Here is a 24,034-nt window from a genome sequence, read left to right as displayed (position 1 = left end):
TCTATCATGCACTTTCACATCACTTCCACAGGCGCTGCTGGGGGGAAATGACTTGGATATATGGTTCACATGGAGGGTCAAAGAAGAAAGCTACATCTCCCCCTAAAATACTTCTGTGTGCTGCTATTGGGCATAATGTGCCTTCAATCGCATTTTAAAAGATCCTCGCACAAACTGTGACGTCCCGGTTCCGGAGCGCCCCCTCCTGGTGTCCTGGTGCAGTTTGCCTGTAAGGATGGGAAACGTCCTCCAACATGATGGCCACATGTTGCCGAATTTTATAATTATTGAGGCCTGTTGTAAAAGAAAACCTCAGCCGTGAATGGTCTATAGATGTTGACCCACTGACAGGTTCCACATGGGTCTTAAACGATTGGTTGAGGGTTATGAGAGAAAATCTAGGAAAGAATTCAAAAATATAAAGAAAGTAGCGTGTCTGTGCGTGCTGCGTGACAGGCCACTTTTGAATACTATTATAATACTTGAGAGAGGCACATCCCCTCCAGACACCACTGCGCAGAGACACCGGTAAGACGAGCCCGCACACTCACACACGACACCCCCTCCCGCCAGCTCCGTGTCGTGTGTCCACGCTGAGCCCGGTGCGTCTGACAGTTGCAGGGGCCACACGCGCCGGCTGGGCGTGTCTTATCTGGAGCGGGAGTAAATAGAGGCGGCGGAGTCTCGAGGAGGGGATGGCGTGTGCGCGCGCTCACACACCGTCTGCAGACTGAACCCGCTCTCCATCAGCGCTCCGACACCACCAGCACCGCCGCCGCGTCTGCCGCCGTCTCCGCCGCTCTCTGTCTCCTGCCGCGTTGGACCGCACGGCGCGGTAAGATCATCCCCTCTGTGTGTGTGTGAGTCATGAGTGAGTGCATGGAGCGCCACAGGTGTGCGCTCGCGGGGGTCTCTGCTGTGTGGATGGGCAGTTGCGTGCGCTGGCTGGTTGCGCTGTCTCCCCTTCCTTGGTTACTTTGGCTACAGCGAGGCGCAGTCCGTGCACAGTTCGTCTTGAGCGGCTCACTCTGTAAACAAGTGCTGCCCGCATGCTTCCGTACCAACAGGTCCGCGCACAGGCGGGCTTTGTGCGCGTGTCTTTTGGTACAGTTGACAAGCGGCTGAACCCTGTCACGAGACGCGCAAGAGACTACTTTGACCAAAAGCTGATTATGGCACTGCGTCTGCAACATTTTAGTGCCAATTGCACTGCTGGCATTTAGGGGATACCGGGGCTGGTTGTCACATATTAGTTCTTTAGTTTTATTTCATTGCTCCTCATCAGAACATCTTGCAGAACCATTGAAAAATAACTGTTTAAAGCGCTCGCTTGAAGTGCCTCCCTTTTTAGATGCTATTTTTGGCAAAATAGCAAGCTGTGAAAACAGATGTACAATAAAATGCAGCAAAGGTTATCACAATGTGTTTTGTTGGTTGTCCCTTTTGTTATTAATGGTGCTTTCTGCAATAGTGAATGTAAGGGGGGAAAGCAACTTTTTTCAAATTGTCCAAGCAATGTTGCAAAAACAATATAAATCAATAGATAGGCTATGTGAAGAATTAACACAGCTAAACGAAGACTGAAATGAACTGCAACAAACAAGAATGATAGATTTCACTGAGTAATTGCAGTCTTCGTAATTTGTTAATCGCCATTAGTCTTAGAGGCTACATATTTTCAAACAAAGCAGCCTTCCTTCAACTTCACCAAACCCTTTCTGACCATTAGCCTGTCCATTTCCATCTCATTATACTGTAAGTTAGTGTCACGTTGCAAACAGGCATGCTGCTCATTATCCATTTCAACACACTTCACTCCCCTTTTTATGCCAGCGGAGGGCACCCAATGCCTAATCCTTGCCTTCTCTGCGCCGTGGCACGACCAGTTGTCCAAAAGAAGACAAACAACCCGCATTAATGAAGCCATAAAACGTGAAATAGGCTAACCCTCGCAGTGGACTCCAGGTGTATTTCAAAAGCTTGACATAGGGCCATAACGGGAGCCTTGCGGTCAGTGCTATTGCACACTCGGGACCGCGTTGATGAGAAACCTTCTGTATTGCGCGTGGTATTGCTCCCCAAAGCAGCAGATATAGCCCCTGCGCGCTCCCTTCTCTCCCGTCAGCGCCGTTAATAATCTGTGACAGGAAACAAGGCTGTGCAGCGAGCCCACCCTCGTCACCTCCTGTGGTTGTGCTGGCGGGAGTCGGGCAGGTGCAGCGCTGCTTCGGAAAGTCAGACCTCGGGGGAACAGCCATTAACCACGTAGCAGCGATGTTGTACTCCGAGTCATTTCTGAGACCCGTGACTCGACTGAAACATCAAACTCAGAGTCATTTTGTGTAAGAGCCAAAGCCATGAGCACATACGAGGAAAAAGGAATGCTGGAATAGGCGTTTTGGTCATAATGTTGGAGCCTGATTTGTTGTTGAAAGCATGAGTTTCCGAGTAGGGGACACTTTGGCTGGTTGTCGCACAGATTACTTTTTTCAAACTCGCTATTACCTTCCCCAAAATTGTGCAGCTTTGTTTAGTGGAACGGTTGTCTTGATACTAGGTTGGCGTTCTGAGAAGTTGCATACTCCTTTTGTGTCTTTGGGCGAGACACTTCACCCACCCTTTGTTTATGTCAGTGTGATTGCTGGTCATCGGAGTGGCTGTTGGCGTAGATTTGCAGCCACGTTTTGCAATCAGTCGGCCCCATTTCTGCTCTCATCAAAGAAGCTTCGTCAGCAGCACATAATGATCTTCGTCTTGGCAGCAAGCAGGATATTAAAGAGCAGTTGGAGGGGTTTGACTTATGGTACCACCCATCTCTCTTCTAGCAGCTACTCTCATCTGTTCAAAAGCAAATCTTTATATAGAGAGTTTCATTTGTGATTTAGTAATGCATTAAGTTGTTTTTTTCTTTACACAAAGTTTAGGCATTCTATTACGACCCTTTTCAGACTCACCTTAGTCCTGGTTTGATCTTGATCTCGGCCTGGTGGAACTTGGAAGGTCAGATGTATTTTTATGAAGAAACGATTGCTTTGTGTTTTTTTTTTCTTCATATGCAATGTCAACAGAGTTAATGGGGCCTATACAAAAGCTTATGATAAGCCAGCGATAATTCTGCCATTATCTAAAGACTCATTAACAAATGTTGTTCCAGGTAATAGGTTGAGGCCAAGGTTATTCTGTGGCATTTTGTCCTCATATTTGCTGTACACAGTTTATTGTCCCCATATTGGGAAATCTTCTCTCTGCACTATTTGACCCGTCCTTCAAAAAAGAGCTGTAGGTAACCGCGATGCAGCGCTCGCTCGGGTACACATCTCCAAATCTTGAGACAACTTTAATTTTAGCCAGGCTTATAGTGGGCGTTATGGGGTTGAAATCCACACAGAAAAGCCGTGCTCACACAATCAGGGGATCTAATCCGGGACCTTCCTGCTGTGAGGGAAAAGGGATTAGAACTTTTCCACAAAGCCACTGGGCCACTGGGGATTAGCATATTCACCTTATTCAGAAAGTCACTGTGGGCACTTTTATCTTGGGTTAATTTTCTTCATGCTCGTCCATCGATTTCAATGGATATTCCAACTTACAGGCAGTGCTTACACAAAGAGGAAATGGTTTAATGGACGGGGATGAATAAGGGGAAAATTGTGCCTGTATTCAGGGCTGGACCACCCGGAGGCTCAAGACGAACATGCAGTTTCTACTCAGAAAGGCTCCACACGGTCTGGGACTAGGCTGTGTTCATGACATTGTAGAATGTCCCATCATTATCATAATTTCACTTGGAGCAGGTGCCTATACAACTCAATGGGAGAGACACAGTTTCGGAGAGGAATCTACAAACAGAAAATTTACAAATGTTTTCCATGATCATTATTTGAAAGTGACTGGATTCAGAAACCTGCCACATTCATCTCATGGCCGAAAGTTCTTTCATCTGACCAACATCAAGCATATCATTTTGAGTATTGTCTCCACCTTGGACACCTTTATGGATCAGTCATGTGACCTTAGTTCATGTGTGCTGAGAGAGAAGACCCTGAACTTTGTGGCAGTTTTTGTTTCACGTGGATAGATCCCGCCGTTATAGAGATATTATCCATAAACCAAGTCAGAAATTCAGCATTTTGACAGTTACCACAGTTACCACAATATAATTCTTAGGTGCACCAACCCATTTTAAGTCATAGGCTGTTTACAATGTTGTGATCATGTGAACACAACTTTTGTATCAACCTTTGTGTTACGTTGTCCCCGAACACTTTGCCACCTTGTAGGATTGTAGTAGACAAAGGTTCTCAAGCAGTCATCCTCCAGGAGCTTTGTCAGCAACTATTATCCCTTAGGAGAAGGCTGTATTTATATTATAGTGGAGGGTGGTTTACCTTGCTATTGGCTCCACACATCTTTATTCTAAAAAGCTTATCACAAAAAGGTAAACTCCTCACCACTAGAGTCGTATAAATACAGCCTTCTACTAAAAGTGCCCAGGTGAAGCTTCTTTGGGTAAGAGGCACATCCTTAACTCTAAAATACCCAGTAAAGATGACAGCTTGGGAACTTTTGCTTACAAAATTACAATTCTGGTGTATATGGTTATCATATTGCAAACATTTCATCCCCAAACTTGACGTGATGTTTTGCAACAGTTTCCCCCAAATCTATCCCTCCTACGTTTCGTTCCGAACCAAATCAGACAGGCTTTTACCAAAATCCGCCATGAGAGCCGCCATAAGCAGCCTCCGGTTTAGTTGTTACACTTCGGCAGGGACTCTCACGCTTTCTCTCTCCGTCTGCTTTTTGGAGAGACTTCTGTCCGACGTTAGCAGCAGCTGTCAGTTTCCAGCGAGAAGCCCGAGAAGCCAATCTGGGCACTGCGCCAAGTCCCAACCCAAGGAATCCACAACCCAGGAATGAAGCCGGAGAGAGCGCTGCGAGCACGGAGCATTCCCAAAATCAAAAATCCTAATCTCTCCTGCTGCTCGTCTGTCAGTGCTTTAATGGCCTGTGAAATTGTTTAGTGCACTTGTTTGCATGTCTCGGCCTGCTGCTTCCAACGGGGCTACACGGAGCTGCGCTGAGGAGACGACAGAGGGCTTTTAGGACCAGGCATGACTCTGTTTCCATTTGGCATGTGGACCTGTCCAGAGGATGACATGACCCGGTTCTCCCCATGTTTGGTTGGGTTTTCTCTGAGTGCTTCTCCCCATTAACCCCAAATGCAGCAGCATTGAAGGATGAGTCAAATTCTACAGGTGCGATACAGTGTACCTTTGTGACAGTCCCGAAATCAAGGCTTTTGTCCTTGATCCAGAAAAAACAAACTGTACTAAAAATGATTCTAGTCCCGGATGAACAATTGTATCTGCCTGATTAAAGACCAACACACACCAAACCCTGTTACTGTCTGAGAGAGCCCTATGGTGACGCTCCACTCCGCACCCCACCCCGGTCTGCAATAGCCTGGCAAGTCCAGAATGATACCCCTCTGTATTTCTGGACAGAGATCAGTCTGACGCTCATGCCGAACTAAAACGGATTCGTACAATCAGATTTGTTTATTTGCAGTCACGTGTTGATTGCAATCAGTGCCACTCTTGGGACGCAGAAGTCGCCTCAGTGGCGTAGAGGAGCAGAGACCTTTTTTCCATTCAACGATAAAGACCAAAAACACATTGACAGTAGGTGACTTTTATGCTTCATAACTCTGTTTGAATATTAACACAGAACCGCTAATAACACCGCAACAACAACACATGCCCGCTCTTTTTTTGTTTATTCCGCTTCCTGTTTTCTTGCAGATGTTCCGCTCTAGAAATGTAGTTGATGCCGTCTCTGACCAGACTCAATCACAAACCTGCAAATCTGTCTTATAGGCTACGGATGCACTGGGTTATTTCTGCAGATAGGTTTCTACAGTTCTGTCTGACATATCTGTAAACTTTGACGACAGAGGCGAGAGCTGTAGTAAAGAGGCAAGAAAGAACTTCAGATATACCACTCACTTACCTCTCACTTATAAAAACTGCCTCTTTTCCTCATTGTAGTGCTTTGCTTACAGTATATTTCCCTGCACTGAATTGTTTTGTGATCAGTAGAAATTAAAGTGTGAGATAGAGCTGTGACGCGCCTGCAGTGCACATATATGTGCAGACGCTCACCAACAACACGCATGAATGGCCGTGTCATCTGGTCCCTTATCTTGGTCAGATGAAAGACTTGAGTGGTTTTGCAATATATAGTGGCTTCTTGCGATACGGATATTGCATCACCTAATACTGTGATACAATATTGTGCAGTCCTGTCCCCAAGGTGTAATGGATTCCTCCATCAATAAAGAACATACATTAGGGGTGGGTGATATGCCAAGTTCATATCATGAGCATCAGACACGGTGGGCGACAGTGGCGCAGGTGATCGAGCGGGTCTTCTTATGATCGGAAGGTCGGGGGTTCGAATCCTGGCTCCTGCAGGTGCACACTGCTGTTGTGTCTTTGGGCAAGACACTTCACCACCCACCTTGCCTCCAGTGTATGCGTACATTGGTGTATGAATGAGAATGTGAGTGGTTCCTTGCTGTAAAGCGCTTTGAGAGTGGGAAACCGCTATATGAGTTGAGACCATTTACCATTACCATTCTGCTTGTGAAAGTTCACACTGTCCCTATGACTGATTTCTGATCTGTCACAAAGGTCGGATCATAATTAGATTCATATTATCATAGCACTCAGCCCTATGCACAGTAGATTATGCTAGGTTAAGGTAGCCTTCAATTACTGCTCCTGTGTCAACCTGTAAGGGGTGTAGCCAGTGCATGGGCTTGATCTTGTTTTGTGGGCCCGATTGAAGGAGTGCATTTGGAGTTCTAAGTTAACCTTAGCTTGCCCACCTCTGACCTAGCTGGAGGATTAGCATACATTGTAAATACATTTAAAAAAAAAGCTGATATGAAAAGCACAGGATACTTCTTGTTCTCCCCTGCAGGGTCAGGTCAAGTGTGTCAGGTTTTGTGTTCTGTCTGATAGTACAAGCGCTGACTAAGAGAGAGAGACGCATAAACACGGTGAGTCATGATGAAAATAAAGGGTGTCATGCTTTTCTTGCTATTCTTTTCTCTTTCTCATGATGGATCTATTGTGCTCTGGGGTGTTTGGACACGTTCAGGTACAAGCAGGGACATTTGCATACAGTTGAATGGCAATTTATTGGAGTATGCGTCATTCAACTGTACTGTAATATTTATCAACTCTTTGAACCGTTTGAGCGGGCTATAAAAGCAGTAAAGCGCAGAGCCAAAATGGTTGTGGTTGTGGTTTGTGGTGGAGTGTCGGGGAAGAGGCGGCTGGTAGAAAGCATTATGGGACTAGTTTTACCAGGAGTGCAATATCAATCTGAAAATAAGAATTGTAAATTTATGAAGACAAGATAAAGTCTATGTAATCGATACAGCAGGACATAGTGTCTTGATTTAGACTGGCTGAAAATTTACATTTGTAAGAAACTTAGAGGGTGAGGTTGGACAATAAATCTTTCCTCGGGTTTTTGATGGTGTTGAATTCTCTCTTTTATTCCTCTCAGGAGAAGAAGATGTAGATGCTTCATCTTCTGTAAGAGAATTTTCTTCTTGTTGTTGCCAACTATAGAATATTGTTTGTCTCGTTAAAACCGATGGTGATTGTTTCCATTTATCTCCCCCCTACTGGCCGTCATTGTAAAACAACTATCTCTTTACATAACATGCAGCATCCCTCCCTCTTGCATCATAGCTGGGTTTTCTCTGATTGGTTTATACGCCTGTCAATCACGCATATCGGGTATCGAAGAATCCACACTCGGTCCGGAGACTTCAGGTCTTTGTAAAGAATAGAAAAAACGTGTGGTCTGGCTGGCCAGGCGACAGGGACCTACCAGTGCACAGGTGTTGAGATTGCACACAGCCACCAGGCAGAACAAATGTCCAAGATGAAAAACAAAGTCCAATTGATGGCTGACTATATTAGAGATGACATATGTATATTGATTTTTTTTGTTATTAGCTTTGAATCTATGAGTAAACCTTTTCACTTTGGTTGTTTCTTCTTCTACTGCTGAAGCGCACTGTAATTCCTGATAGTTCTTTCCATTTTGTAATTTTCCATTCCCTCTGATACCTGTAGAGAGCGCTCTGGGACCATTTCTAATTTCTGTTTGTAGAGGTCTAAACTACAGGGTCAGAAGGTTTTACACATAACACAACCACAGTGAGTCGGTATACTGTATTTGTTGTTTGTTCAGGATATTTTTAATATTACGAAAATAACGGCAGAGTTTGCAATTTGCTAGTTAACGAATTTCAGCTTGATTGACTCGGACAAACTCCACATTACTATACCACCTCTACGTCTCTTCACTCCCCCTGCTGACCACTCCCTGCACTGCGCGTCGATTACCGAGGCATAGTCGCAGTTGCAGTGGAGCGGGTGTGGAGAGCGGGAGCCGTGCGGTGCATTCAAGAGCATGTCAGCGCTCGGGACAAAGCAGATATGGGCAGGAGCGCCGGAGGAGCTGCCAGGCATGTGTCCGGACAGGCGGATCTATAAAAGGAACAGAATGTGGTGGATAAAAGCTCTGCAGGACTGGTGTAATCATTATTCGAAAGACAGCGTGTGGTTTGGAGATTTCACACAGACTATAGAGCTAGGACCTTTCACTGTGTGACCACATCTGCAGCTAGTCCACACTGTAAAGCCAAGGTAGACTTTGATTTTGCAGGCTTTCATTATACTTTTCATACGTTGGTCAGTCATGTCGTGTAACTTTAGGAATAAGAAATTCTGACCAGATCTATACGCTTAAATTAAACCTAGCAAGAGCGTTGCGTTGGTCAGTGGTTCCAATTGCAAAGTGTTGAACATTTCTGGTGAGGTTTAAATTCAGTTCACATTTCACACATCAAGTGCATTAAGATTGAGAGAAATTGGAACTGATACATGTTTCGTTCACCGTTTTTCCACACTGAGATATGTTTTTACCTGAGTTTAGACGAGTTGATGCGTACCTGTCTGGTCTTTGTGCGTGCGCTCAGTCATGCAAAAAGACCAAAGATGTTTTTAGCATTGGCCTCTCCCAGTATATTCCTATAGCTCCAAACAGGGTGAAGTTAGAAGCGACCAAAGCTCTTCCATGGACCAGACAGGTACGTATCAACTCGTCTAAGCTCAGGTAAGAACATATCTCCGCATAGAAAAACGGTGAACTTTTCCTTTAAACATCTATAATAGAAAACGCTATCTCAATGGCCGCTGCCTGGGCGCCGCCATGTTTATTTCCCATACCGACTTTGAAGCTAAGCAGGGACGGGCCTGGTTAGAACTGGGATGGGAGACCGTTTGGGAACACCAGGAAGCCTGGCGACAGTAGTGAGTTTGTGCGTGGTTGGTGCTGGGGGCTGATCCGCCGTAACAACGCGAGTGCGCGAGATCTGACTGCCGTGCGTGTGCGCGCATCCAAACAGGGCGATGTGTGTGTGTGTGTGTGTGTGTGTGTGTGTGTGTGTGTGTGTGTGTGTGTGTGTGTGTGTGTGTGTGTGTGTGCGCGCGTGCGCCCGCGTTTGGGTGTGCGTGTGTGCGTCCGTGCGTGCATGTGTGCGCGCGTGCATCCAAACCGGGCTGTGTGTGCGCGTGCGTGCGTGCGTGCGTGTGCGCGTGCGTGTGTGCGTGCGTGTGTATGTGTGCGCGCGCATCCAAACAGGCCGATGTGTGCCATCGTCACTCACCCTAACCTGCAGCTGCAGACGCTCCGCACAGGTACAGTTACCTCCTCCAAAACACATCTGCGTGTCTTTGTTTATGTCTCTCCTGCAGTGACCGAGGCTGTGGTTCATTATTGATCCAGTGCTGCGTAAAGTCAGAGACGCAGACAAATGCGCAAGATCCAATCCTGGCCGTATTCCGTCTCCAAAGCTTTGTCTCCGAAAAAAAGTACACGCAAAACATTGCCCAAAACACGAGCCTCTAATCAAACGCGCTGCTCCGACTGATTTATCCTCCGTGTGAGTCAAAGCGAAAATGAAACTACCACTTAACAAGCGCATGGCCTGCACTGCGTAGTTTTTTCCTTTTTTTTTCCTTTGCTGCTGGACCATTTGTTTTCTATTTTGCTTTCACGTATTGTGAGCCCAGAGGTACATTTTATTCTAAAGCAGCTTTGAAAGCATTGCCAATTTTATTGTAAGGTTATAAATACTGTCAAACAACGATCATTAGGCTATTTCATTTCAAAACCTACTTATTATTTTTTTGATTGTACACTACCGGGATGCACCAAACCACGGGTCCTGCACCGTGAACTAAACCGTTAGAGCTGAACCCCTAATATTTATCCATAATTATTCCACTGTCTCTTGAATTCTATTCCCTGAGTTTAGCGAACATATTGTCGTTGTAGTTTATAAGAAAGGAGTACGGGTGCATCAAACACTCCAACTGCAGTTTGTTTGAAATTATTTTTAGCATTCATTATTTTACACATTTAGTGGCCATAGTTTTTGGAATGGGTTGGGAACCACTGGTCTACAGCTGAACTGTGTGACGGGTTGGACATTTCTTTGTAATCACTCATAATCTCAGAATATCAAATGTGGAGACTAGCGAGGCCCGGCCGAAGGCCGGGTCTCAGCTAGTATAGCAATAGTGTTTAATGTGTTAGAAAAGAAGCAAGTCAAGTTTATTCTGGTTATTCCGGTATCCAGCCTGGCATAACGGGCTGGATACCGTCAAAGGATACTACCAGGTACTACTAGGTACCAGTATCGATACAATGAAAGCATCGAAAACATGATTCTTATATCTTTAGATCCAAGTTTTGATGCTGTTTGTTCATGGACAGCATTAAAGGAAGTTACAGCACTTGGTTGTTTCCCATTGTCACATTTCCTGACATTGGAGATGAACCCGTCAATTTGCAGATCTACCACACATTATTGGTATTGGAAACATCAAATTCAATCTAAATGTGTGATTCTTTGTCACAAATATACAGGTATATACAGGTATATTTGTGGCATTTGTCATCATTATCCAACTCCAATCCAAATTTATTGGAAGAGCACTTTAAAAAGCAAAGTTAACCAAAGTGCTGAACACCACAGAGAAAATTACAGAGCAATCAAAAGACTTCACCAAATGTCTGCTTTCACAATACGCCAATGGACAAAACAGATTTGTATTAATATCACTGCTAGAAACTCTGACCACTGGGCCACTGTTCACTTGCAGCTCTACCAGCCGACGTGTAAAAATGATCCCTATCCAGCATTTAACAGCTTTTTTTTTCTACTTTCTTTTTAATACAAAACATTCCAGCCTCTCCCTGACTCCTCCAGACCTGTCAAGTCAGCTACAGTTTTCTAATCTCATCCGAAATCAGAGGGGCAGTGGAGCGTGCCTACAGAGCGGTGCCGTGTCTGCATCCTGCATGTCCACTGGAGCTCCTAACCCAAGACAGGTGTCAGCAGTTCTTAATCTGTACAAGGAGACATTGGGAACCAAGAGTGTAGGGTAATTTTTGAGCTTGTTCCCTCAACACCAAGACAAAAAAAAGAGAGCGGAAGAGTCGGGGAGAAGTCATGTCATGGGGCTCTTCCATTTCAGACTTTATTAGATTCAGCTTTCTACAGTTTAGGCATGATCTAGTTTAGACCTGTTTCGCATTGGTCTAGCAGTGGTGGTACTTTTTTACATTAATATCTTAGTTGGTGCGAAAAGTTTGAAAACCCCAAGAGCTAATTGTGTTTTTCGATTTGTCAGGAGCGAAGTGCGTAGTTTCTGTAAAGCATTTTTGAACCAGCTTTTCACATAACTTTCAGAACACGCTGCCAGTGGAGAGTTATATTAGTCCAGCGTCAATGAAACAACGCTTGGATGTTGCTTTTAGGTAAGATATTTCTTATATTAACAACGCTACGCAAATTGGCTTGGTGCTTTAAAAGAGTGATCGTCATGGTCAAATAAGGCTCCAAGGTTTCTGACAGGAGAACTCAAGGATGTGCTGATATTATCCAGGGTGATAATCTGCTCAGGGACTAGTATAATGGTGTAATTTTTATCAGGGTGAAGGAGGACGTAGTTTATTGTCATCCAGAAGAGGCCAGTAACAAATTAAGTTTACGGTGTGCTTAAGTTTTTAAGGATATTTTGAGGAGGAACTTATTACTTTCACTCCACTTCAGTTGAAAGCAAAATGTTGTACTTTCTACTATATGATTTGCTTTGTCTATTTTAAAAGTTTGCAGCACATACGGAGACGCACGAAGGTTTCTGTCCCCTGCGTGATTTTGTCCGAGCGCCTTGTTTATCCAGACCAAGTTTATTCAGTTCAGAATAAACAGAGAATAGGCTGGCGTGTCAGGCTACTACTGTGCACAGCTCAACAGGTGAAGCAGAACCAACGGCTAAACAATTTGCAAACAAATCATAGCTGCTTGACCTCATTTTTTCGTCTACTCTTCAGTAATTGTGACATCTCGAGAGGCGCCATGTGGTTTCATTTCATCTCCTTTTTTGCATTTTTTGACTCACTTCCATTGATGGTAAGTTTCTATAACACAGCTGGACATGTGAAAGCATAAATGCAGTGACCATAACTACACTCCAGAACAGTAGGTGGCGCTGCACAGTTGTTTTGTCAAAGGAGATTAGTCTGTCATGTTGCTTTTATGGTGAACTCGTGTGCAATTTTTGTGTGTTTGAAGCTGCAAAGTTATTTTCTATAACACTTTATGTAAACAGACTTTCTACTTCAAAGATGGAGTAATATCTGATCAGTGGTATCTGTACTTTTACTCAAGTAATGAAATCAAGTACTTCGAGCACCTCCATTGTTATCCAAGTCAAATGTCTATTATCTGATCAGGTTAAATACAGCTACGTCGTCTGTAGCTGTAAAAAAGAATTTCATGATTTCTGATTATTACTCTAGCCTAATGCCATCATAAACAGAATGGGCCCGAGTACGGACCACTGTGGCAACCTATGGCTCCTTTGGAGCGAGTGAGTGTTGGTGCAAAATATCCAGCCACATTTCTGTCAATCTTCCCCAGAGACGGTGTGGCTACAGAACAAGATTACCGGCACAAATGTGACTTCAGAGCGAATGAATCATGATAATGTAGTTTCCCAATCGAGCGAAAAGCAAAACCTGCCAATGGGGGGTGAAACAGCGGGGTAAAAATACTTGCGGCGTGTTTATGAATCTATAATGAAGGCACGCTTACCAGCCTCATATGGAATGTGTATGTCTGTACGCACATCTCCTGCTGCTGCTGTTGATTTTGCTTCATGTCTGTAGGGCCCTTGGTCGCTGTAAACAGTCAATTTCCAGCAAGTGAGAAATGTGTGGCTCTTGATTGTATCTAATTGAATATCCTGGGGAGGTTGTGCCGACAGTGTGGCCATCGAGAGAGGGAGGGAGAGAGAGATGACGGGACTGTGGATGTGCTATAAAGGGATAAAGGGACTTAATATGGATCAATAGGGAGCTGTAAATTTGTTTGACTTTTAAAATCTGAGCAGGATTGTTGTAAGGAGAGGCTTTGGAGCAGTTTCCCCCATAGATCCTGAGAGCATAATGTCATCATGTCCATGGGCAGCACACTTTATGCATCATGTGTGAATTTGACTGAGTGGTTGTCGTCGAAGAGGTCGTTAGCGCAAATTGGCTGCCACTGTAGCTCCAGAAGTAACTCAGTGCCACAAAGCGAGTGAGGTGCGAATGACTAGTGCAGCAAACTGTGAAAAGATCATTTCTATTATTGAAGATTGATTTGTCAAAAGGGCTCTGCGCGTTGTCAAGGACAATCCAATGTGCCCATAATGTGAATAAATCCGCACAGAAGGATCTGACGCGGTAAAAGTGAGTTCACTTCACATCAGAAGCAGCGACTTCAACGTTTGGAAAAGTAGACTTAATATAGTGTGAATAATCTGGAATTGATGGTGCTAAGTGCTTTGCCTTTTGCCTCACAGCTTGAAGGTCTCAGGTTTGGTTCACGTATTGTGTGAGACCTTTCCCTGTGTTTTCATGTTCAATTTTCCTGTACTGTAGTGCAGTCGTTCCTAACCTAGTGTGTTGTGTTCAAAATGAAGGTAAAAATAGCTCTCTAATCAAACCTTTTGCTGAAGAACATGATTAAAACTAACTATCCTTTGAAATTAATATTGAAATTCTATTCAGTTTCACTTTCTTTTTAATCTGAAATAGTTCCAAGTACCCCCAGCTAAGTGTCCCTGTACCCCTGGTTGGGAAACACAGCTAGGGTATCTCTTAAAGGGACTACATTTTCCAGTCATGTCCTAATATGTAGATTGAGCCCAGACCTGTTCACCACAACTGCCTCTAAAATCCTGCACAGTCACTCAAAAAGGTGTTAATTCGGGTGTGTGCCGTCATGCACAAGCTTAATATAGAAGCTGCAGTTACGCATAAGACCTGAGGTGGCAGTAGTGAGTATAAAATGACTAACTTGCATCTAGCCCCTTTTAAATTGAACCTTTCTAAAGCACCCATATTATGCTTAACTGTCTCTTAACTATATTATAATGCTGTTCCTTCATCCAAACCATACCAAGACCTGTCCTTTTCTTGCACAGAAATCTTGCTTATTCACTTGCTCTCATCCGTGGTTTTAAAGCAGTACTAAGTAACTCTTGCCCCTAGAGGCCATAAGCGCAACTGCAGGTGTCGCAGCATGTTGTGATTTTTTACTTATTAATTGTTTGTGTAAATACTACGCTGACAGAAAAGGCGAAGGGAGAGAGGGATATTGTACATCCAATTACACAATGGAAAAAAAAACTTGGCTGTAAATACTTTAAAGTGGCGCTAGCCCACAGTTAGCTTTGCCTGTTAGCCTGTTGGCTTCTTCGTGATTCTATTAGTGTGTATTGGTTGCTCCGGTTCGGTGGCAGTCAAATTGCAAGTGTGTTTTTCTGGCCAGAGACACGAGGGGGAGATGAAAGACCCTCCAATCATTCCATTAACACTTGTTTTACCCCCAGAGGGCCTACGAAAAGGATTTATTAAGGAAAACAAGTTCCTTAGTATTGCTTTAAACTCTCAACATTAAACTTACCTTTGCTACTGAAACGTCTTACCAAAACCTAGTCTTAGTTATGGTGCTCCACTCCAGTCCATGTGCTCTCTGCAGGGAACAATGGAATTAAACATGTTAAAAACAACGCACAAGCCTCCATTTTTGTCCAAGGGCATGCCAACAAATTGAGGACACCGAGATGAACACATTTTTAATGCAGAGCCACTCAGGATAGGTTTGATGATGGTTTACGGACTTTTAAATGGGGATGTCGCTCCCAGATTCTATCCATTTCTCAACAAAATCCAGGGAATACAAATCGCGCTTTTGTAGAAGAAGATGAAAAAAAGATTACTCAAAACTGCAGTTATTTTTGATGGGCAGGGGGCCTAATGATATCACAAAAAAAGTAATTCTTTGTTCTCTGCACCATGCCAACCTACGCTTTTGTTCTTTGTTGTTTAAGCCTTGTTTGAGCCTCAGTCAAAGAGCATAAGTGAGGACCACTACACACACCATGTCTGTCATCCTCCTCCCACCATGAAATTATCACACTTCCTGGGTTACTTTTAGACATAATAATTGCCCTGCGCTCCCTCATAAACCATTATTACAGAGCGCAGAGCTGCGGCGGGCCAGAGGGTCACTTGTGGCAGAGACATGTGGGGGCCAAATGGCTGCGCTGGCACGGGCCCCACCTGCCCAACTCTGCCTGTGTGCTTGGACTGTGGTCTATGTCCACACTGCACACAGCTGTATTTGAAATGGGATGAGCCCGGTTTAGATTTGATTGTTTGGAACTTGACAGTAACTTCACAGTCCCTTCGGCGCCGTTATGGGCAGTCAGTGTTGCGTAGAGATATTGCATTGACCATGAGGTTCGCATGAAAGGGGAGCTGAAAAGATACTCATGACAAAGCAAGACTTGTTCACTGAGCTTGAAAAAAAGATATTTCAAAGAATTCAAAAGATGTGAATTACAAATATTTGACCTAATTTGAGTACTTGCCAGTTGAAAAGAAATCTGCCAGCGGAATACAACTTTTTCTTATTAAAACGACGAACCTTTTAATAAAGTTTTCAACATTATTTCAGGTTAAATGTAATGTTAATTCTCATTTCAAGTGTAAAATAGTCATCCCATTGGCAGATAAGTTGCCTTCACAAATCGTTATAAAACAGCTCAGGACAGAATGCAAAAATATTCTATCAATCCAGCGTGTCATCCATATGAAACCAGCATTTCGGGGGTCTGTACACAAACGTTTTCCAAACCAGAAAGATATCAAAACGCCATTCACTGTCAGGATAAGGAGCTTTACTTGTCATTATGCAACATTGTACAGCGAAATTTGTCCTTTTCCTTTGTCCTATCCTTCGACGCCGCTGGGACAACCTGTATGGAGAACCCGTCTCCAGATGTGGAGCCAGGCTGAATCAACTGGCTGGAAGCTTGTACATGTTTTTAGTGGTAGGGGAAGCCAGAGGACCTGGAGGAAACCTACACAGACACGGGGAGAACATGCAAACTCCACACAGAAAGGCCCCCGTCCCAGGAGGGAATTGAACCCGGGACCTTCGGGCTGTGAAGCACGAGCGCAAACCACTGCGCTACCGTGGCTCCAGCATTACGATGACATCATTGCGCCAGCGTTGTGACTGTTACCTATAATCTACTGACTTTATGAGTTTTACTCTGCTCCTCTCTGCTCCACCATGGTCCGCGAGCCAAAGGTGACAAGTAGAAAACACATAGTTAGCCTCCATTCAGTCTGTGTTTTTGGACTGACAATAAAAGTCCGGCCACTGACAGTTCAGCTTTAGCCCCGTTACGTCAGAAGAACAAATTCACCTTTCGTCTCTTCTGTAGATTGGACATCCATGAATCGGCTTCATTATGTTTATATTCCACAACGGTTTACAGTGCATGCGCTACAGTCTTGTTCTATTATCTGTGTTAGCGCCACATCGCCACACACAGGCGTGGAAGATGAATCACAGCGGTTTTACACATGTCTGGCTCAATGGGCGCTGGCTGCTCTGCTTTATGACCACGACACTGGGGGCCGCCATTGCTGTAGTACCTCCATATCGCCACTAGGCCCCCATTGAAAAGCATTGGAGTTTAGACACCTTAAAAACAACTTTAACGCCTGGTTTCAATTTTTTCAACACTAGACTAGGCTAGATATTCCTCCCGAGATAACGCTGGGTTAGTCACAATTTATGAAACCAGGCTGGTTTTCGTAAGAAGAATTTTTTAAATCTCTTACTTAATAAGGGTCGGACTGTTAGCATTGGAGCAGCGCGAGCTACACGTCACGCAAGGGCCGAGTCTACGGTGAAGATCCCGCCCGTATGTCCTTTTTAGGAACATGCCTCTTCAGAGCCGGGGATGGGGAGTCTGTAAATCCTCCATGAATTCCCCCTCGACAGTGGTCATTATGGTAAATGGGGAGGAGTGAGCAGAAGACGTCCATTATTTTTTACAGTCTATGGTCTGGCTTCATGTGGACGCACACATTCACTGAGTTGGTTCTGTGTTTATAGATAAAGTTTCTGAAATTATAAGCGTTTTGTCTTTGTGTGGATATAGCCTTATTTCTATTTTAGTTCACCGTGTTTTCTGGTCATGAACTGTTTTATTCCATGCTCCTTTAGCCGGCAACAAGGCCGTCTTGTGTGCACAGAAATGACTGTCGGTCTACTTTGTGCTTGCTTTCCACACTATCTTAAGTTGCACAATGCGACGGGTTGGAAAATATTATCATAAAGAACCTAATGCTTTCACACCCTCTGGTTCATTAACACGTTTCAATAGGAAGCTAATTGCACACTTCTGTATCCAAGTCCCCGTCTCCTGGGAGAAAGTCAGAGGCTCTACTGCAAAGTGACAGAAATTGATTTTCTTGGCACAAGGACAAGAGCACATCCTTGGATACCGAACGCTTTGAAACCTTCTGTTGTGACATAAACGTTGAGTTCCATCTTCAAAGACATTTCGGCTTATAGTACATGCCTCAGGTGGAGAGACCGCGCTCTAAATTTCAGTGTATGTTCAGGATAAAACCACAGAACGCATTTACACATTCCTATGTTGGTTTTAGACACACAAAAAAAATGTTTTGATTCACCTTTTTTTTTTAGTAAATTACATGACCTAGATGACTGAGAAACTTCATTGTTCTACTGTATATTGGTTTTATTCAGACTATTTAACGTACTTTTCACACAATAACCTTGATATATTAAAGTAACAGGCCACCGTTTTTCCATACTGAGATATGTTCTTACCTGAGCTTAGACGAGTTGATACGTACCTGTCTGGTCTCTGTGTGTGCCCTCAGTCACGCAAAAAGACCAAAGATGTTGTGCATGCCCAAAAGATGTTCTTAGCATTTGGCTTCTCCCAGCATATTCCTATAGCTCCAAATGGGGGTGAAGTTGGAAGCTACCATGCTCTTCCACGGGCACACACAAAGACCAGACAGGTACGTATCAACTCGTCTAAGCTCAGGTAAGAACATATCTCAGTATGGAAAAACGGTGGCCTGTTCCTTTAAGTACTTAGAAAATATCTCCAGATAAAGGTGTCCTTCAAGGCCCTAAAATTGATTTATTTTTATTTTTATCACAAACATTAAAAGTGTCTAAATTAAAATGTTTGTGGTCCAACTTCCAGGATCAATACAGATGCCTTATAATTAGATGCACAGTGTTTTTCCATACAAATGCATGAGAATATACTAAAGGTAGGCAAAACAAATGCGGTTCCATTACTAAAACATAATCAGTTTTCTGTAAGTCCTGGTTTAGTCCTGGCTCAGACCATGGCTCTTCCATCTCTAATAATGACTAAAGTGTTAGTAAGTTATAGCTTTGCTTCGTTTTAAGATGACGTGGAGCTGCTCATGAGTTCAGGCTTTTTTAGACTCACTGCAGATCATTCATTGACATCTGGAGAGAAAAAGTACAGAAAATGTAAAAAAAAGTTTTTCGATACCGCCCCCTACTGGAGCTTTTCCAGCCCTAGATAGAACCCATCCTCCCCCTTTTTTTTAAAAGTTCATACATTTTTACTGACTGCGCCATTGATGTACGAGCATGCCATTTGCAAAATTTGAAAGCTTGTACTGTTTAAAGGGGCTAGATGCAAGTTAGTCATTTTATGCTCACTACTGCCACCTCAGGTCTAATGCGTAACTGCAACTTCTATATTAAGCTCGTGCATGACGGCACTTCGGACCCAAATTAACACCTTTCTGAGTGACAGTGCAGGATTTTCGAGGCAGTTGTGGTGAACAGGTCTGGGCTCATTCTACACATGAGGACATGGCTGGAACATTTAGGGGGAGGAAAGTACTTAATTTATATATTTTTAAACTCTGTGTAGTCCCTTTAAGACATACATTTAGCTTAATAGAAAACATCACGTCCATCCAAAAGCAGGCGAGGCTGAATCCTAAAGTGAAACAATTGAAAAAGGATCCACACACATCAAATTACAAGTCCTAAAATGTTTAATATAAATGTTGAGATGCCCAAAAGCAGATGTGTCTGACTTAAAAAACATTAACTCAGCATTGATATTTTACAATTTAAAAATAAAACACCGGATTAAAGGAGTTGGCTTTTTCGAAGTGGCCTGGAGCGTCCGCTGCCTGCAGTAATAAGAATGACACATTATAAAACAGTGAAAAGAAAACATTCACTTTCAGCAAATTGCGTGCCAGCAAATCAATAGCCCTGTAAAAAAAAAACAAGTCGCATGTGCAAAAGTGGATCAGATTTGGGGCTCTAAAACTGTAATCCAAGCAATTTCATTAAATTAGGTGCAACATGGCCACAAATAGCTACCTGCTATTCTCCAGCTTGCACTCACTATCTTACCTTGATAAATGACCCCATTTTAGTGCAGAACTGCTCATAACAAGTGTGGTATTGGATTATGGGCCTGTGAAATGTGGAGACAGTTCCAAGATCCGGGAAAGACAGATTGTAGCACTTCAGCAGTAGAAGAAAAATAAAGTGTTTCTGACGAAGGAACGACGTTACATCATGATTAAAAGTTTTGCACAATGTGTCTCCTTTGCAAGTGTATCATTTGGAGAAAGGACAAAAAAAACAAAACACCATTTCAGGCTGATAATGACCACCTCCAAGCGCACACCTGCAGGAAGTCATCTCTCGTAAGATTTTACACAGCGCTAACACTAGTCTACACCAGAACAGACAGGTTTATATACAACTGGATAATACCTCCAGGATTTGGACTTTTCCGAGCTTTTTATCATCGTATAACGTGGAGTGACGTGCTCGAGCAATTTTACTGGGAATGTGGTGGTAGGAGAAAGGCCTCTCATGTTTAGTACGACCTGCTCTTAGACATACTGTTCTGGAAAAGAAGGTCATAATACTTGCACATTACTACTATAGTCAAATATTACTCCAATACAAGTAAGTTTTGCTCTGTTAAATTATCAAGTGAAAGTTTGCAGTTTCAAAACCATCACCCTCTGTACGGCAACACGACGAGGACAAACCGTCTTCCTTTCCGTGCGTACATTCCGTACTTCTGCACAGCGCCGCCTACTGTTCTGGAGTGTACATTAAAAGGCTTTTAAAGGATCTGTATCATGCTATTTAAACCATCCCAAAGTAAACTATAGGCATTTATATGACATATTGTACCTCTACCACTATAGAGTACTATTTTTTGTGAGAAATATAAGTATTTTCTGGGGTATTTTGCAAAACCGGAAGACACTACACTTCAATTCAGTTAACTCCGCCCCCTCTCTCCGGGCTAATATGCCCATGCAACATTAGCAGTAAATGAAATATAAATATTACAGCAATAAGTGAAGTAGGTTATAAGTAGGTTAGAAAGAGCTCCTTCTTCACAGCTTTCAGTGCAAACATGACGCTCAGGGGGTGCGTTTGTTTTCTCCACAGCGGCAGCTTCGTAAATGGCTAACACACACAACCTAACACGCGTTTTGATTGACTCGCCGTTCTGTCCAGGCCGCTCCATCGGGTGTTTACATTATGGGACTCGGGTTGGTTATGAAAGTTAATCCACTTTGATTCTGGCGAAGGTTCACCAAACATCCATCAAGAGACAGTCACAGAAAAACACTATTTTGGCTGATAGTCGCCGAATCCCACTTCTGGCGAGTGGCCTCTTCTTTAGGAAGGTTGAGAAAAGTCCTGCACCTCTCGTAGCCAAACACGCTTTTCTTCATGACATTATCGTTAGGTAAGAAAAAAGAACAGGCTTGTCCAGAATAGTTTAGAAAGAGCTCCTTCTTCACAACCTTCAATGACATCAGACGCTTTCTCCACACGGGCAGCACGGACGCCTCGGGCACTTCTTTTTTTTCTCCCTTTCTTTCTTTCTTTCTTTCTTACAACAGAAATAATGAAAAAGCTGTTATATACATTCAAATCAGACCATAAGGCATTACATTACAGATGTCGGGCTCTTCCTGTTTGACACTATCTGTCACAACTCAGTCGTTTTCCAGGCGAGGGCGGAGCAGCTGCTCAGAAAGCAGGATTCAGGAAGATTGCTGGGAACTGTGTGAATACGGCCAAAAACCACTCTGGGGGTGTTTTTGATAAGGAAATAGCATTACAACATGGCTAAAAGCTCCAACAAGTTGATTTTGCATGATATAGGCCCTTTAAGAAGGCTAAAACATGCTGCTGAAATGATCTTTTTACTTTTGACCCAAATGTAATGGAGTAGAAACTATTATATTTATCTTTCAAATGTAGCGGAAAAAAGTGAGTTCTCAGCAAAAATGCAATTCAAGTAAAGTAGAGATCCTCATGGGTTCTGGCAACCTCAAGTGTAAAGCTCATTCTACTTTCTGATTGGCCAAATGTCTTGAAATCCAAAATAAAACTTAACATAAACAACTTTGAAAATATGGAAAAAGTTTAAGCATATTTTGTTCCCAAATGTTCCAGTTGATCTGAGGATACTTTGATACAGTGTCCTCAACTTTACAGTATGCAGATAAATGTTTACAGAGGCTGTGCCTGTTTCAGAGAGCTGTCTTGTCTCTCCTCAGGCAAACCAGCGTCCGACAGTCTGCTTACATTACATTACGTACTTTCTCAGCTCACTTTGACCCAAACAGATCGTACTGAAACCGCGACTGGTCTGAGGTATTGGCACCAAGTGGAAATATGTGAAAGAACCACTTAAAAGTAAAAGTACGTGGTGAAAGAGTTAAACATGTGTAATGTTTACTTAGGATTGTGTTGTTTTTATCAAACCAGGGCAAACGTCAGACTGAGTGTGGCGCTGGGGTTTCGTAACTTCAGTCCTTTTAAATTAATTTGAATCCATTTAAATAGATCTTAATGTTATATTATTGGTTTATGAAGCTATTAATAGTCTTAGTCCTCATAGCTTCTTGCCTAAAAATATGCAACGTTTTATGTTCTAAAAAGTCCATATTTGTGTGTATTTTTCCCTTGTATGGGTGGTTATCTTTTCCATCCATTTTCATGATGCTTCAGGATCAGTCTTATCTCGGGTGTTTTAGGGTTTTTGGCAGATTTTCGGAATGGAATGTATACGTAACCATGGATACGGTTCAATCATCAGTGAAAACCTAAAAAAGAATTGATCCTGGAGCGTCCTACAGACCATTGGGATGGTAAAGGTGTTATCCTATGGGCTGGGACGATCCGATACGTTTCAAGATACTCAGGGGCCGATCTGATCTGTATTGCAATACATTAAGTAATTATGATAAGTAATATGTTTTCCTTAAAATGTGTTAAAGTCATGTGTCCAAAGTTTAGGATTGAAAAGTGCACAGAACACAAAATGTAACAAAGTGCTGTGTAACTTTTACTGGAAAGCAAAGGAGTGCAGGATAAAAATGCCTCAAAGCACAAGTATTGAAAGTTTTGGGATAAAGTATCAATACTTGGTATTGAAGATAAAGTGCTTTATTGTCATTGTACAACTGTACAACGAAATATTGTTCAGGCGTCAGTCCTGAGCTCCTGCAGCTGAGCAACCTGTTTGGCTGCCCTCTGTCTCCTCTGATCCTCTGAAACGGTCCAGCGCCTCCTGGGTTTGTCCCTGTTTCAGAGCATGGTGTCCTGCACTGGTCAGCTCCTCTACCTCCTCCTTCCTCCTGCGCAGCCCCTTCCGCTCCACAACAGTCTTTCACCTTCTCCTCGTTTGTCCCATTTTTGTTTCCTGTAGCTCCTCTTGTGACGCCCCCTCTGTGCTGCAGGTGTTGGGGCTCTTGGTGTCTCTTCAGTGTCTCAGAAGAAGAAATGTGTAGGTCGCAAGTGGGTTTAGCTGTTATGTTGTTGGTCTCATGTTGTTTGCCTTTAAAAAGCTGCTTTCTTCAGGACCATTTTGGAATCTCAAAGTAAACAAATCCACCAAACCTTCACAAAAACACAGCAAAGACGTACAAAAGAATCCAGAAAATCAATGTGGAACATAGAAAACCACAAATGCAGTTTGCAGAAAATTCAGCTGTACCAGGAGAGAGGGAGGTTGCTTCCTGTTTTCATGACGCCATGACAACAATAATGAAGCACAAAGTAATTGCAATCCAAATACAATCCAATATTTTGTCCCAGCCCTACTAACCACCCAAGCATCCGCTGGGTCACTGAGCGGCCAAATGCATATTAATCAACTCAACATAAAAAGTTGCATCGTGAACCTTTTAAGGTGAATTTGAATGAGTTTGAACTAATCTAAGATAAAAATGGTAATGCCAATGGAACAAGCATAAATTAACTTTCACATAAAAAAAATCCTTTTTCAATTGAAATGATCTAAGACTACAAACACCAGCGATAAAATGTAGAAAGTTAAAATATATTAAAAGATGAAAGATAAGCTCTAAGTGTGTACTTTTTTGACCACGTTTTCTAACCTCAATACTTTCAACCACTGCAAGCAGGTACAAGTGG

The 24,034-nt window shown here is 43.2% G+C and overlaps 1 protein-coding gene across 1 annotated transcript in view; it reads left to right on the top strand.

The window, feature by feature from the left end:
• The first annotated feature begins 526 nt into the window (after positions 1-526).
• The window catches only part of cemip (cell migration inducing hyaluronidase 1), a 91,188-nt gene continuing 67,680 nt past the window's right edge, over positions 527-24,034 (top strand). Inside the window, exon 1 of the mRNA XM_079554665.1 lies at positions 527-835. The gene's annotated coding sequence lies outside the window, so the exon portion shown is untranslated. The remainder of the gene's footprint in view (positions 836-24,034) is intronic.

This window comes from Gobius niger (genome assembly GCF_951799975.1).
Source record: "Gobius niger genome assembly, chromosome: 4".
Lineage (NCBI taxonomy): Eukaryota > Metazoa > Chordata > Actinopteri > Gobiiformes > Gobiidae > Gobius > Gobius niger.
Note: the sequence above shows the minus strand (reverse complement) of the source record. Positions and strands in the feature narration are given on the sequence as shown.